The sequence below is a fragment of the Agrilus planipennis genome, unplaced genomic scaffold (assembly GCF_000699045.2).
Source record: "Agrilus planipennis isolate EAB-ADULT unplaced genomic scaffold, Apla_2.0 scaffold169, whole genome shotgun sequence".
Classification (NCBI taxonomy): Eukaryota; Metazoa; Arthropoda; class Insecta; order Coleoptera; family Buprestidae; genus Agrilus; species Agrilus planipennis.
In genome coordinates, this window is record NW_020438936.1 from 187,715 (window position 1) to 202,947 (window position 15,233).

The following is a 15,233-nucleotide window of genomic DNA, read 5'->3' on the forward strand; positions in this document are numbered from 1 at the left end:
TTTGGACGCCGGGTGTCGTCGATCTGGCCGTCCGTCGTGACGCCCGACTTGCGCAGGACGTCCGTACGCGCAAACACATACTCGCACTCGCACACACGCACACGCACATGGACGCAAATCCCGCTTCTTCCAGGCGAACATGTGTTTTGTTGAGCGCACATTTCTTATATTATGCTCTTGGCCAAGCTTCAAACTTCAAATGAAACATTCGAGTGAGGGCGGGAAGTCACTCACTGCATTCAGAATAACTTTCTATATTTGTTTTGACGATTTTCGCGTATGTATGTACGACGGCAGTTCGCGTACTTAGCGCCGATTTTCGACGCCGTTTTTCGAATCCATAAACCAGAGTGCAGGAAAGTGAAAGTTTTTGTTTGTAATCAAAACAAACTCTCGCGTTTTTTTCTCGCTATTGGGGTTTCTGGTGCGATCAATTGTGTATAATTGAAGCAGTAGTGTTCTTTTTTATCCATTTTTGAACTAGGATTTGGTTATTATAATTTTGCGTGTGTTTGTTTGTTTTGTTTTGTGTATGTTGTTTACATTCTGTGCACTTTTGTACAATTGTATTTTGGGTTGTCGTTTTGGTAAATGACTGGTAGGATTGCATAGTAAACAAGTCGTTTGGTAAGTCTTTTACAAATAATTCTTCATCACCCTAGTAAAACATGACGGTAAAATAATTACGAAAGCAATCAAAAAATATTATTCAAACCTGTATACGTTTGCAACATTTTTAGGCTATGAACATGCTTATGTATGTAAATGCCAATATTTGCCACTTCAAGCAAAAGAAGTTACCACAAAAGGTCTAACATCAAGCACTTACACAGTTTTTCGTATATACGCCACTGATTTTAATCTTCGAATTTCTGTAAATCGAACATCTGCAACTCGAAATCTTTTCTAATTCGAATAATTTTTGTTCCCTTGGCGTACACGTTGTTTTACAGTTATTCTAAACTCTTTAACTCGAACTTCTCATTTTTTTAACCCTAGTTTTTCTCTAACTCATTTCTATTCATTTTCTTCTGAAAAAAGACCGCGAGAATAATAACCAACTTTTAAAGTTTTTAAGGGTAACTCAGACAACCAGTTTTCACTGCGATATTCAGTATTATATTACGAAAAACTGTTAAAAATGGGGTTAGGTTAGGTAGGTTAGGTTTAGGTTGGAAAAGACAACACGGATGAAGTACTTATATTGTCTGACATCGTGATCTGAGATTGTATGAGGTATTGGGGCGTGGATGGGTTTAACAACAGTGTAATGTATGTAGAATTGACGTCTTCGAAACAATTATAAAGTTACCAGCAGCCACCAATAGATGGCAAACTACTGTCCTAAACTGATATTATAACATGCATGTATAGATCACGTAGACAAAAGTGACATCTAATTCTTAAGGGTGTAATGATAACATAGAAATGGTTTAAAGGTGAATGTTTGGAGCACGGCGCTGTACGGGTGCGAAACATGGACAGTGGGTGCGGCAGAAAAGAAAAGGTTAGAAGCGTTCCAAATGTGGTGTTACAGGTGTTAAAGAATAGGAGAATAGAGGATTCTATGGAAGTCAATGAGAAGTAGGCGAGATAGGTTGGTAGGAGACCTTCTCAGGCATGAAGGTCTAGTCAGAGACATATTAGAGACAGAAACGGGAGTTAAGAGGGGTAGAGGTAGACCTAGGTTAGATTTCTGTTCGCAAATAGTTAAGGATATTGGTTGTTCTAGTTTTAAGGAAATGCGAAGATTAGCTGAGGATAGGAAAAAGTGGAGGTGCGTGTCCAACCAGTCTTATGACTGACGACTTCATGATTTTGATGGTTTACAGATGAAAGTTTATTTTATTTAGAAAGATCTAATTTGAGTAGGTTGATGATTTATAGAGACTGTCTATAGTGTGCTAATGAGATCAAGTATAATCCAGCTCTTCATCCTTTCTTTGATTTACGCCCCTCTTATGTACATATAAAAGCCCCAAAACTCATTTAAAACTAAATTCTATAATCCACCGTGTATTGACTATCTAGGACTTCTCAATTTTTTTTAATTGGAAATGTTCATTAGCAAGCTAATTTCATTCCTTTTTATTTTTAGTAGGTAAAACAGAATCGTGTTAAAAAATTAGGTCAAAGTCAAAGACATTCGCATGAGAAACATTTGGTAGGTACCAATTCGAAGCGTAAGCGAGTTTAACTCAGAAAAATGTTAGTATTTTTTTTGAAATTAATACGTATGCTTCTTACTTAAGTAATTTTTGTTAGAGAATCTTAGAAGAAAATTCAAAAAAGAGTCAATCGCCTTTTACAGTATATTACAAATAGCTATCTATATACTTTATTTTGTTTCCGTCTTTTCTAATCAAAATTCATTATTCCAATTATGACTAAAAATTTAAATGTTATTGATAAGTTACCCAAATCATCCAAAAAATTCCTAGAATGGAAATTATATTAGGTGCCTACTCGTTTGTTGAGTATCCAATGATATTTCTAAATAGATATTTTATTATTTTTACGTGTTTCGGTTTCGCTAGCGACTAGTACAAAGCCGGAGGGTAAGGTGGAAGGCCCTCTTAAGCCTGCTAGGATCTAAGTGATACAAGAAGAACACAAAAACCTTGATCAGGGTGAAGGGACCCGCAATTGTACCGTCCCCCACATCCTAAGCCAGCGGTTCCCATTTTTTTTTTCTATTGAACTCTTTCTGACTCACCTTCCTTTGGCAGAACCCCATCTCGATAATAAAGTAAACTGATAAGAGTTTCATGTCTAACAATAAGACCGCTGAAAAAAAAATTAGTTTTACTTGTACATACGAGGGTGGATTGATAAGTTTCCGGCCTAACCAAGAGATGACGCCACTAGGCCTACCTTGAGGTGACATTCTATAGTACCATCCTTGGATAGCTTGTAGCTATAGTTTCAGCCCGATCTCCTTGCTAGTGTAGGTTTGACAGCACGCTGAACAAGACGCCTCTGTGGTTTTCGTAAAAATGGAAAAGCAGGAAAATCGTGCTGTCATCAAATACTTTTATTTGAAGGGGTTAACGCCGAAGGAAATTAAAAAAGAGATGGACTCAACACTGGGGACATCCTCCCCGTCATATTCAACCGTTAAGCAGTGGGTTTCCGAGTTTAAAAAGGGTCGTGTGAGCACCTCTGATGGGCCTCGCTCAGGACGCCCCGTTGAGGTCACAACTCCAGATATGATCGAAAAAATTCATCAAATAGTGCTGGGAGACCGCAGATTGAAAGTGCGTGAGATAGCTGAGACCTGTAAGATGTCATATGAACGTGTGCAACATATTTTGCACCAACATTTGCATATGGAAAAGCTCTGTGCAAGATGGGTGCCGCGTTTGCTAACAGTCGACCAAAAATTGATTCGAAAAAACATTTCTACCGCAAATTTGTCATTGTATAAGCGTAATCCAAGCGAATTTTTGCGTCGATTCGTAACCGTTGACGAAACGTGGGTCCACCACTACACTCCTGAAACCAAAGAACAGTCTAAACAGTGGATTGGACCAGGGGAACCAACTCCAAAGAAGGCAAAAACAATTTTTTCGGCGAACAAGGTTATGGCTACTGTTTTTTGGGATGCAAGAGGTATTATATACATTGATTACCTTGCAAAGGGTAATACTATCACTGGTCAATACTACGCAGACTTATTGCAACGTTTGAGCCACGAGGTGAAAATTAAACGACCTCATCTGGCGAAGAAAAAAATCTTGTTTCATCACGATAACGCACCAGCGCACACGTCAATCGTTGCGACGGCTAAAATCAACGATCTAAAGTTTGAATTGATGCCGCACCCTCCTTACTCTCCAGACCTAGCCCCGAGTGACTATTTTCTGTTCCCTAATCTCAAAAAATGGCTTGGCGGTAAGAGATTTGCGGACAATGAAGAAGTAATCGAAGCTGTAAATGGTTATTTTGAGGAGCTTGACGAATCAGTCTATAGAGATGGCATTAATTAGTTTGATCGTGTTTAAAGGAAGTTAAAGTAAAACGGAGGAGATTATGTTGAGAAATAAAAAAAAAAAATTTTTAAAAACCTTGTTTTTCTTGGTCAGGCCGGAAACTTATCAATCCACCCTCGTATACATAAAAAAATTTGCTTCTCAATAGGTATTTCATTATAATGAAAACCGAAATTCCGTCTTACTATGGATGATTAGAAATAGCTCAAAAACATCAAAAGTGTTGAAATAAAAAGAAGAAAAGTCATTAGTACAAATTTGGCCTTCTACCACCTGAGATTATTGCAGAAATTAATAGAAAGGGTGTTCCTGAATAATATTTCGATGGAATGTTCTTCGAACCCATGGCTAGTTTTTCCACAAGGAGGCGTCAAAGTTCATCAATATTGAGAACTTTTCTCCAATTTTAAACATGTAAGGGGTCATTTATAAAAAACGTTCGCAAATGAGCAGAGGGAAGGGTATTGCTTAGCATCACGTGATATAACAAGGGGGTAGAGGGAATCTAAGGGAATGTGACGTTCGCCGTTTATTAATTTTATTTTAATGTTCTTCATATCTTGGCAGTTCTTCGATTTCTGTTTCGGTTTTGGTAGAAAGTCCTGTTTCGGTCGGACACTAGTAACAATCCCTTGAACGCACTTGCAACAGAAAATAAACTGTAAGCTGCTTTCAAGAATTGCACCGTTTTGTAGTCAAGTAGAATAAACATACGCCTCAACCAACTTTGTACGTTGCATAAAGCACTTCAAGCACATTTGCTAAAATAGATACATTACATTTGGATAAGAAAATTGACTAGAGTATAGTAATATAAGAAGATAAATGTATAGGTATTGGGATCCGTCAAATGGGAGGAGCCTAAAAACATGGCGCCGATTAGGGAAAATTTATCGTAGTTCCTATAGTGTACCGTGCAATTTCCAAGTTTTTAAATTACGATAAAATGATAAGTATTGACACAATATGTGATTGGGCTGACACAAAGCCTCGGAAAGGAAATTTCGTTGAAGGTGAGCGTGTTTTTAATGCCAATCACATTATAAAATTCGGAAATAACAAATCCGGAAGCTAGCCTTCAAATTCCGTCAAGTTTACTGCCTACTTTTTACAAACTTCGGATTTAAAAAGTGATTCACGTTATATAATTGGTGAGGTGATTCTGGGTGATTTAAGCAATATCATATCAATGACTTGCACGTGCAAAGCCGATTTAAGAGAACGTTGCAAACACATTATTGCAACTTTGTTGTATTGCAGCAGGTAGGTTCTTAACCTCAAAATACTTATATCGTATCATTAGAATTGTGTTAAATCAATTACACAGGAATAAATAATTTCTCACTTTATAATTTTAGTATGATTCTAGTTTTAAATATTAAGGTTATGGCTGATGGTAAATACTTGCTGAAATATAATCATGTGCATTAAAATGACGTGAACAAATTTTTATTCCGGAATTCACTTCTTTGATACCTACTGCTTTCATCCAAGCTTCTATTAGTTTACTTTTTTCTCTAATTTTCCGAATATATTTTTTACATATATAAAACGGTTAGTTTTTATTGGAAAGTAGTTAATGTAGGTGAAGAGTGAAGATCTATGTCTGAAGTGCTATTGCAGCTTTTCACTGAACATATTAACTTTTTATTTGATTTAACTTTAGAAGAAAACTTCGTCGACTCCATCATCAAAAAAATTTTTACTTTTTTAACGTGTTTTATTATTTTAATAAACAATTTTACAATTTGCGTGCACAGTTTCTATGTAAATTTTTCCCTCATTCGAGTTATAAATTTTGCCACCAGATGGTGTATGCCCATTTGACGGATCCCAATAGGAGCAGAAATTTTTGAACGGTTAAATTGGTTATCGTTATAGAATTATAATTAAGAACCACTACGTGTTAGAATAATATTTATTATAAATGTCTTACATTAATTTCAAATATATTCGGGGTCTTACGCAAACAGTCGTAATTTATTTTCATGTTTAATTGCCAACTTTTCGAGAAAAATAGCATCAAGGGGAATCGTCGGTATAAAAATATAGTATTATGTACACACCGCGGCATATATTGTTTTTGTGGTTGCGAACGGCGAAATTAATTCGAAAAATCAGCACGCAATAAAGTTATAAAAATAACGCGCGACCAGAATTAAAAAGTCGATGCCAATTAGACTTGAAAAATTTATTTTAAGAACTAAAAACATTCGTTATAATTGTAGCCAATTCGAGATTCATTCGCTCTCGGCGGATACGATAGCTGGCGGATTTTATGTGTAGCAGTTCTTCAATGATCTGATTTTTGCACTAGACGGATTTTGAAGTGCGTGGAAAGTAGCAAACGCTAGAACTGTACCTTTAATTAAAAAAGATAATGTGTGTGTACTTATGTACACACGTTTTATTTGCAATTTTATTTAATATTGAATATAGGAGTATTAGCATCTAGCAAGAAGGAGTTAGAAATAGCTTTAAATAAAATGGATGCTGTACTGACAAAACAGTACTGTATGAAAATGAATAAGAGTAAAACAAAAATACTGGTATACAAGGGAAGAAAAAGTAGGAAAAGAGTGAATGTATAGGAGACGAAAGATTAGAGGAAGTGGCTGATTTTCGATTTCTGGGAAGTTAGATAAGTCAGGATGGAAGGAGTAGTAGGGATATAAAGCAGAGGATAGCGCAGGGTCGAGTCGCCTTCAATAAAACGAAGTCACTTTTTTGCTCGAGAACGCTTAATTTAGAAATTTGGAAAAGGTTGTTAAAGGTGTTAGTTTGGAGCGCGGTGCTGTACGGGTGCGAAACACGGACGGTGGGCGCGGCGGAAAATGATGAGAATACCGTGGATAGAGAAGGTTAGAAATGAAGAGATATTAGAAAGAATAAGAGAACAGAGGACTCTATGCAAGTCAATAAAAAATAGTCGAGATAGATTAGTAGGACACCTTCTCAGGCATGAAGGTCTGGTCAGAGACATACTAGAGGCAGAAACAGGACTTCAGAGAAGTAGAGGTAGACCTAGATTAGATTACTGTTCACAACAAATGGGTAAGGATGTGGGATGTTCTAGTTTTAGGGAAATGTGAAGATTAGCTCAGGATAGGAAGGAGTGGAGGTGCGTGTCCAGGCTTAGTACTGGCGATCTTATGATGATGATGATGACTTGAATATGAACATCACAATAATTGTGTATTTTTTTTAATAACGCTTATTACCATGCAACGCTGCCCCTATTAGCCGGGGTGCAAATTCGGTCTAATCAGCTAGCTCCAGCGACCGCCGAGACCGAAGTCACTCATTCTGATTTCGCGTTTAAACATAATTGATAATTTGCAGCCACATGTTGCCAACTTCATACTGTCGAATTTTTGTTAGCTGTGGGCGCGCCACTTCCACTTTAAAAATTCATAAATTTAGGTATCTTTTGCACATTTAACATTTTTTTTTTTAGTTCGAAAGTGGAATTAAAGTCATTGAAGTATTACATTACTATGTTAGGAAGAAAAGACGAGAGGGTAGGATTAACAAGGGAAGATAAGTAGTTTATAAAATCTCTTAAAAATACCTTAACATATTCCGAATACGTATACATTGGATGATATATCATTGTGCCTATATGAATTTAATTATAAATACGACTGCTACTATTCTAATGGTGTATTTCACTTTAGTGCTAAATGCTAAAATGCCTCTACTGTCCTGAGCTAATCTCCGCATTTTTACAAAATTGGAACATCCTGCATCCCTAATTACTTGCAAATAGTAGTCTAATATTCCCATGTCTTCCTGTAGGTACTCTCATTTCTGCTTCTAATATGTATAGTGTCCTAACATCCTGTCGCCCTTTTTTTATTAATAATAAAATTGGACAGTTATATAAAAATTGAATTTCAGTCTATCAAAATTTAGTTTTTATTAACAAAACCTAATGATTATAATTTATTATCATAATCAGAATAACAGTAATAACTTATTTCCACTTCATGGTATTAATCAATCAATCAATTAAGGGCCTTTAATACCATAGACTTCTACATTAGGATTTTTGCTAATATCTATTGAAGTTTTTAGAAAATCTTGGAAAAGGACCTCTTAATTTATTTTCAACCCATTCTTGGTGGTTGAGAAGTTTTATACTATGCAGGAAGATGTATAATTCTCAAATACAACTTCTCTCTGGTTTTGAATTACGATACTCAAAATTTCAATTTTAAGTCTATGTTTTTCGCTGGACTACTAAAAGAACTACTTATTTTAATAGTTCAAAATCGAAACGTTGATTATCGGATTCATTATCGATTTGCTGATTAATATACAAATTGATTCCTTTACGGGGTATCGATTTTGATAGGAAGATGACGTTCGAGTTACAAATCATTCAAACGTTTGCCGACCTCGTTAGAAAGCCTTGTTTAGGGGAGCACTGCTTCTGTTGGTCAAATAATTTTTCCCTCCTTTTTAATATCTTTTGGAAATTAAAAACTAGATGATGAACTTTATTTCAATAAGAAACCTTATCCAAGATGTTATTCTCGAAGTATTCGTATATGTATAAAAAAAATATACAGATTTAAATTTGATATGTGTACATATACAATGTACCTATATACATGCATAATAATAATTCGCATTACGTCTGTCATCATCACATATAATTCCGCACTGTCAATCGGTTCAAATACAACCTAACACATGTACCTACATATACACGAGTCTATTTTTAATCACATACCCCTACACTTAGTCGAGATGCTTTATGCTTGGATTATTTTAATTTTAGTTACCGCTTCTATATTTGATTTTTCCGTACAACACTTTAATTATACGCGTGACGTAATCGGCAACCAAGGTCCGTCTCACTTGTAGCATTCAGAGGTGAATGTGTCTGTGTACGTGCACGAAAAAAAAAAAAAGAATTAGAACACAAATTTTTTATTTGTTCGATACATGCCAAATTGTATTATTTATCTGGGTATTAGCTGGTTAATATTGCTGCTGATGAGCGGCACTCCGCCGCCGTTTACGTTCCGTTGCCAAAAGAAAACGATTTCTCATGTCAATCAGACAAGTTGCTCATTCATTATATCTATAGGTACATTGAACGGGTCCAACCTGTATATTAGGATGGGGCAAAAGAACCGACCATTTTTTATCAGTTTCGCTTGAAAATCTATTAGTTTTCTCAGAAAGATCGGCATGATTGACAATTTTAAAAAATCTAGAACATCCTGTTGAGTTCAAAGACTTGTTGGACACATACCTCCACTTCTTCTTATCTTTAGGTACTCCTCGTATTTCACCAAAAACCAGCGTAACCTATACCTCTATCAATAATCTAATCAAGATCTATAGATCTATACTTCATTTACTTTCTCTAGCGATCTGCCCCTTCCAATGTCTTGGATGCGCGCTGGCATACTATTCATAAATTTCATACATTTTCGGGAACATAGACTACTGTCATAATAAGAAAAGAAATGTCTTTTTACATACTGAGTTATTCAAATACAAACCGTGTAAGTATTTTTTCCTTTTGCTATTTCTGCATTCTTCATCATTCTCTTCGATTTCGAAGTCCACAAATAGCAAATTGAATAGATCTACCTTAATTACAGGGCATTAATACGAAGATTTGAATAGTTTACTATCGAAACTTTATTTTATAAGTGTTTTGCTCGTGAGTAGTTTTAAATTGGGTCATTATTCTCAGGTACTGGTCGTGTCTATCGGGTAGGTGGGTACTGCCATATAGTTCTGGTTTGTTTAATTGAAGTCTTCTTGAAAAATCTTCAAAAGTTTCACGTTACGTCAGTAAGTAATCCACAAATTGTCCCTTTCCTACGTTTTTGTCGGCTCGTAATCGTCGTTCCGTAACTTGTGTTTGCTCTATAACGCAATAATGAATGTAATTATTTCATTTCCCAGACGTAATTTTTTTAACATTAATTTCACAGTGCGGTAAGTAAATTTATTGTTCTCATGTTACGCCAAGTATCATGTTAATAATTAAGATACTGTTTAGATTGTTCCCGGTGAACGAACCTCAAAAGGCGCACACTTACAACAATTACCGAGTTCCCTGTGCCGTTTAATGCGTTCCCCTGAGCTTGTACATTGTGTATACTTCGCTAATGGACGTAAGTATAACGCATACTCGATTATTATACGTTAGTAGGCACTGGAACAAAACGCAACCAGTGCGAACAGCCCAAGGGTGAAAATACCGAAGTCAGCTACGATTTAGTAAAATATGTGCCTTTTGTAAATAGCATCTACATCTTCATGAATATTAAACCATGAGCAATATATCGCCTTCTACTGCTATTTACTGCTAACTGGTATCTCAAAATGTATGACGACGATCTTACATTACAATTAATAGAGAATGTTGCTCATGGTCACTATCATCATCATAGTGTCGTCAATCCTAAGACCAGTTGGACACGCACCTCCACTCTTTCCTATCCTGAGCTAATCTTCGCATTTCCCTATAACTAGAACAACCCACATTCTTAACTATCTGCGAACAGTAATCTAATGTAGGTCTACCTCTACTCCTAACTCCTGTTTCTGCGAAGATATCCTACCAACCTATCTCGCCTATTTCTTATTGACTTTCCAAGACTCCTCGATTCTGCTATTTTTTTTTAATACCTCTTCATTTCTAACCTCTATGCACTATATTGTCATCATTCGCCTGTAACAGTTCTTTTTTTTATCTGACTTCCTAGATACCTAAAATTAGCCACTTCTTCTAATCTTTTGTCTTCTATCTTTATATTCGCTCTTTCCCTACTTTTTCTTCCCTTGCATACTGGACGCAAAAATAACACTCTCATTTGACTGACTTTTGATTTGTCGCATTCATTATGATCATGATTAGCTATGAATTTATTGTTTCCTCTTAAAACGGGAAGTGTTACACGTCTTGAGGTTTTACCCAAATGAATCCAAATAAATGATGAAGGAATCCTAATAATCCACAATTTGATGAACGATTCCGTTGTGACCATCGAGCTGGTCGTAATGAACACTTTTATTATTGGTACGTGAAAGCGTTAACTCAATCACAACTTTTCACGACCGGGACTTAGTCAATATGTTTACTCACTTAATAAATACATCTACGTCTATTTGTTGTTAGATGCGTATTGGAATGTAACCCCGTGATTCTCAGTGGTCTATCCTCCCATCTGACACTGTTTTCCCCTTCTGTTCCTACGGGATTCAATCGGAACGTTCCAGTTTCCAAAAATACATTTCCATTTGAAACACGTGACAGATGATGATATGGATCCTGATGAATCCTTATTTATCGTAAATCAAACAAAAAGGTTAATACGTCATGTAAAGTAAAGCAACGACAATAAGAGACCAAAATCAGAGTCCCAAAATTGGTGAAGGGTTGGTATAAGAAATTTATCAAGTAATGAATTCAAGCGATTGAAGAAAAAATTCTTTGTTGAGGCAAAAAAGGCGGGTCAATAAGGAATACAAAGAGTACATTTGCAGATTTGGTATATTCATATATTAACAAGTGAATCAATTAAATATTTGTAACGATTATAATATTGATATGCAAGGGAAGAAAAAGTAGGGAAAGAGCGAATATAAAGATCGGAGACGAAAAATTAGAAGAAGTGACTGATTTTAGATACCTAGGAAGTCAGATAAGTCAGGATGGAAGGAGTAGTAGGGATATAAAGCAGACGATAGCGCAGGGTCGTGTCGCCTTTAACAAAAAGAAGTCACTTCTATGCTCGCGAACGGTTAATTTAGAAATTCGAAAAAGGTTGTTAAAGGTGTATGTTTGGAGCTCGGCGTTGTACGGGTGCGAAACATGGACAGTGGGCGCGGCGGAAATGAAAAGGTTAGAAGCGTTCGAAATGTGGTGTTACAAGCGAATGATGAGGATACCGTGGATATAGAAGGATAAAAATGAAGAGATATTGGAAAATATAGGAGAAACGAGGACTGTATGAAATGAAAGATAATTTTCGAACAACTACTATTATTATTTTTAAATATAGTCTCCCTTTATTTCAATACGAATTTCACAGTTCTTTACTAACATCTATACCCTTAAGAAATTGTCTCATTTTGCCCTCAAAAACTGTCGACTTCATCTCACCAGCATTGTAAAATTTTTACCTCACAAGTCGGACTTTAGCTTTGAGAATAAATAATGACCACTTGGGGCCAAATGGGGACGGTATGGTGGATGGTATAACTTAATGAAACCGCATTACTTAATGGCAGCCTTGGAAACACCTTGGATAGGTGGACTGACGTGTTGTCATAAAGCTATAACACTTCTTGTGACAACTTCCCTCGACATTTTTCTTTAATAGCGTCTCGTAATCGTCCGTTACTATTACGTTGCGTTCTTCAAAATGCTCTAGTAAAATTCCTTCAGAATCCCAAAAGATTGTAGCCATAATCTATTTCTGAGATTAATCAATCTTTGCTTTTTTCGGTGAGCTAGAACGACACCACTCCATTGATTCCCTTTCTGACAGAGGTTAATGATAAAGAACCATAGTTTCATCACCCGCGACAATTGAATCCAAAACTTCTTTCTGTCGGCCTTCATAAAGGGATGAAAACTGAATACAATGCTTCACTCATTCACTGAAAAGTTTTAAGACCCACATTGCACTGACCTTATTCATGTCCAAATGCTCATGTAGAGAACTACTGTTTTTAAAAGTGCCGTTATAACTACTAATTCTTTAGACTTTCGCCTTCTGTCTTCTAGTATTGTCTTCTTCTCATTATGCCCTCGGATGGTCGTTCTAGGTTCGGTGTATGATTAATTGATTCTCTTCCCAAACAAAATTGTTTCGCCCATTCTTTTACGGTGGAGTATGAAGGAGAAGAATGTCCATACAAATAAAATAATTCGAAGTGGTCTGTATTCTGTCGAAACTGCCAGACGCGGATCGCGATTTCGATTTTTTTGGATCTCATCAGCGCGTCGCAGGCAGTTCCGACAGAACACAGACCAACTTTTACCTGCTGCCTTAACAGCGTGTTTTAGAAAATACGACAAATGGCGCTGTAAACGCCATCTGTACTACAGCACTGTACTACAGATGGCGTTTACAGCGCCATTTGTCGTATTTTCTAATGTCCATACACTGCCGTTGTCTTCCTCTCTTCGGTCAAAAATTTTATCAAAGCTCGGTACTTGATCTTATGTATTTTAAATTTTTAATCGATAGTCTGACTTTATTAAGCTACATCTTCGTACCAAAATGAAATAATTTAATAGTTTTTGTTGGAGATAGGTAACGAAAAGTCTAGTAATTTAATGACATAGAGGTTTTATGTCTCCTATTAATCTAATGTAGGTATTAGACCAGAAACTTTTAGACCTTATCTATACGATTGAAACTGGAGACGTTTGAGAGACGAACAAACTGTGTCTACTCAACAAAATATTTACCCTAAAGTCACCCTATAGGTTACCTATTTCGCAGTGGGGTCATTCTCTTTACCTCCGCATAATGGCAAATAAGCAGACAGAATATTGTGATATTAAAATTTCTTTAAAATGTTTGTTCACCTCGGTTGTTTTTTTTATGTTTATCGATTCAGTTTAAATGGTTTATTGCGTGCTCAAGTTATTTTACACGACTGCATCGCTTCCTGTCCTTTCCACGATTTTTAATGAGTGATTAACCATGTGCAAACCCGAAAGAATGGACAGCATTGTGCCGCAATCAACGCAACCTCTGAACATTACGCAGACGAGATATCGTGTTTTAGAGAACAATAAAAAATTACCGTAATTACCCACATTATTAAATTATTGCAACTAATTTCGAAATGCTGCCATCGTTTCTTCTTCTTCTTCTGCTTTATCAGGAAGCACGCAATTTTAAGCGTGGTCTGTAATAATAGTTTTAATTAGGCTACACATAGAACGATGGTGTACATCTAATACGCCAAGACCATAAAACAAAGCCAAAGTGTTGGTACTTTTAACGTGTTGTGATATGGGATATGAAACAAGAAGTTTTTGGTTGCAAATTACATTTAGCTAATAAATACTTTAATTTATTCATGTACAGTTCATTTCAATTTGTTAGAATTGTCACCTTGAAGAAATCTTCGCGAAGATAGAAAGAATACACACTAGGCGTAAGCAAGACAGAAATAGTTGGAATAAGCTTGAACGAGCAGAGCTCTCGATGGGCGGGCTTAGGAGATCGGCTAGAACTGTACAGTACTAGACGAAAATGTTTAGCAATTTTTTAAAACAAAAATGTATATAAATTAACAATAGAAAACAAAGCAAAAGTTTTATAGGTGTGTAGAACGTTAAGTTAATTCACTTGTTATTATTTTTAGCTAAATATGCTTTTAAATAAAGCATATTCTTAAATTTTAAATAGGCAGTTTAAATAAGTTTGCAAATGGTACTGTACACTTTTGTCTAGTTCTTGCTCGATGATCGGTGGAGAAGTGAGCTACGCAGACAAATATGATTGAATTTGTAATTATGCTACGGCGCTTCCTAATAAAGGGAAGGGGCATATCTCTAACTTCTTGAAACGGACAGTAACGTTTCTATCAACGCTTACAACATAAAAAGTTAATGTTTGATTTGGATTGGCTTCAATGTCCTGTGGCATGATAGCGGGAACGGGAGAATAAGGGAGAAGAGAGGGTGTAAATCAAACTCCTCCATATTTAAAAAGGTGCAGAAGTCAAAACAAACAGAATTGTTCCAAAACATGTTGCCATTTTTAAGACAATTTATGTAGGTGGGGTTGCAAAATAATTTTTTTACTTGTTCCCCCATTGAGGGGAAACTTTTCCTACCCCTCTCGCCTCCTGTACCTTATATCATACCGCAGAATACTAAAGCTATATCATTGTCTTATCCTTAGAAAATACAATTTGTAACCCATTGAGTTTTACACGAAAAATTTAATTCACGAAAAAAATAACATAAACCAACCCAGGCAGACGAAGTATAGAGAACATTCGAGTCTATTGTTCTATAGAATTTTTGAATGAGTTTTTGAACCGTCGCTTCGTCCTGAAGAACATTTATCCCAGTTCAGATTACCTGCAAGTGCTTACTTCCTTAAACTTCCCGAACTTATCTTATTAATCCAAGCAAGTTAGGATGAACGTAATGTTCCAAATAAACAGGACTATTTTGTTAAAATTAAATCCTTAGTGGCAACATATACAGATTATTTTTATTTTGTACAAATACAT

General features: G+C 36.0%; 1 protein-coding gene across 2 annotated transcripts in view; it reads left to right on the top strand.

The window, feature by feature from the left end:
• The first annotated feature begins 221 nt into the window (after positions 1-221).
• LOC108739418 (zinc finger homeobox protein 3) overlaps positions 222-15,233 on the top strand; it is a 339,092-nt gene continuing 324,080 nt past the window's right edge. For both annotated transcript variants that reach the window (XM_018473313.2, XM_018473315.2), the window contains exon 1: positions 222-627. The gene's annotated coding sequence lies outside the window, so the exon portion shown is untranslated. The remainder of the gene's footprint in view (positions 628-15,233) is intronic.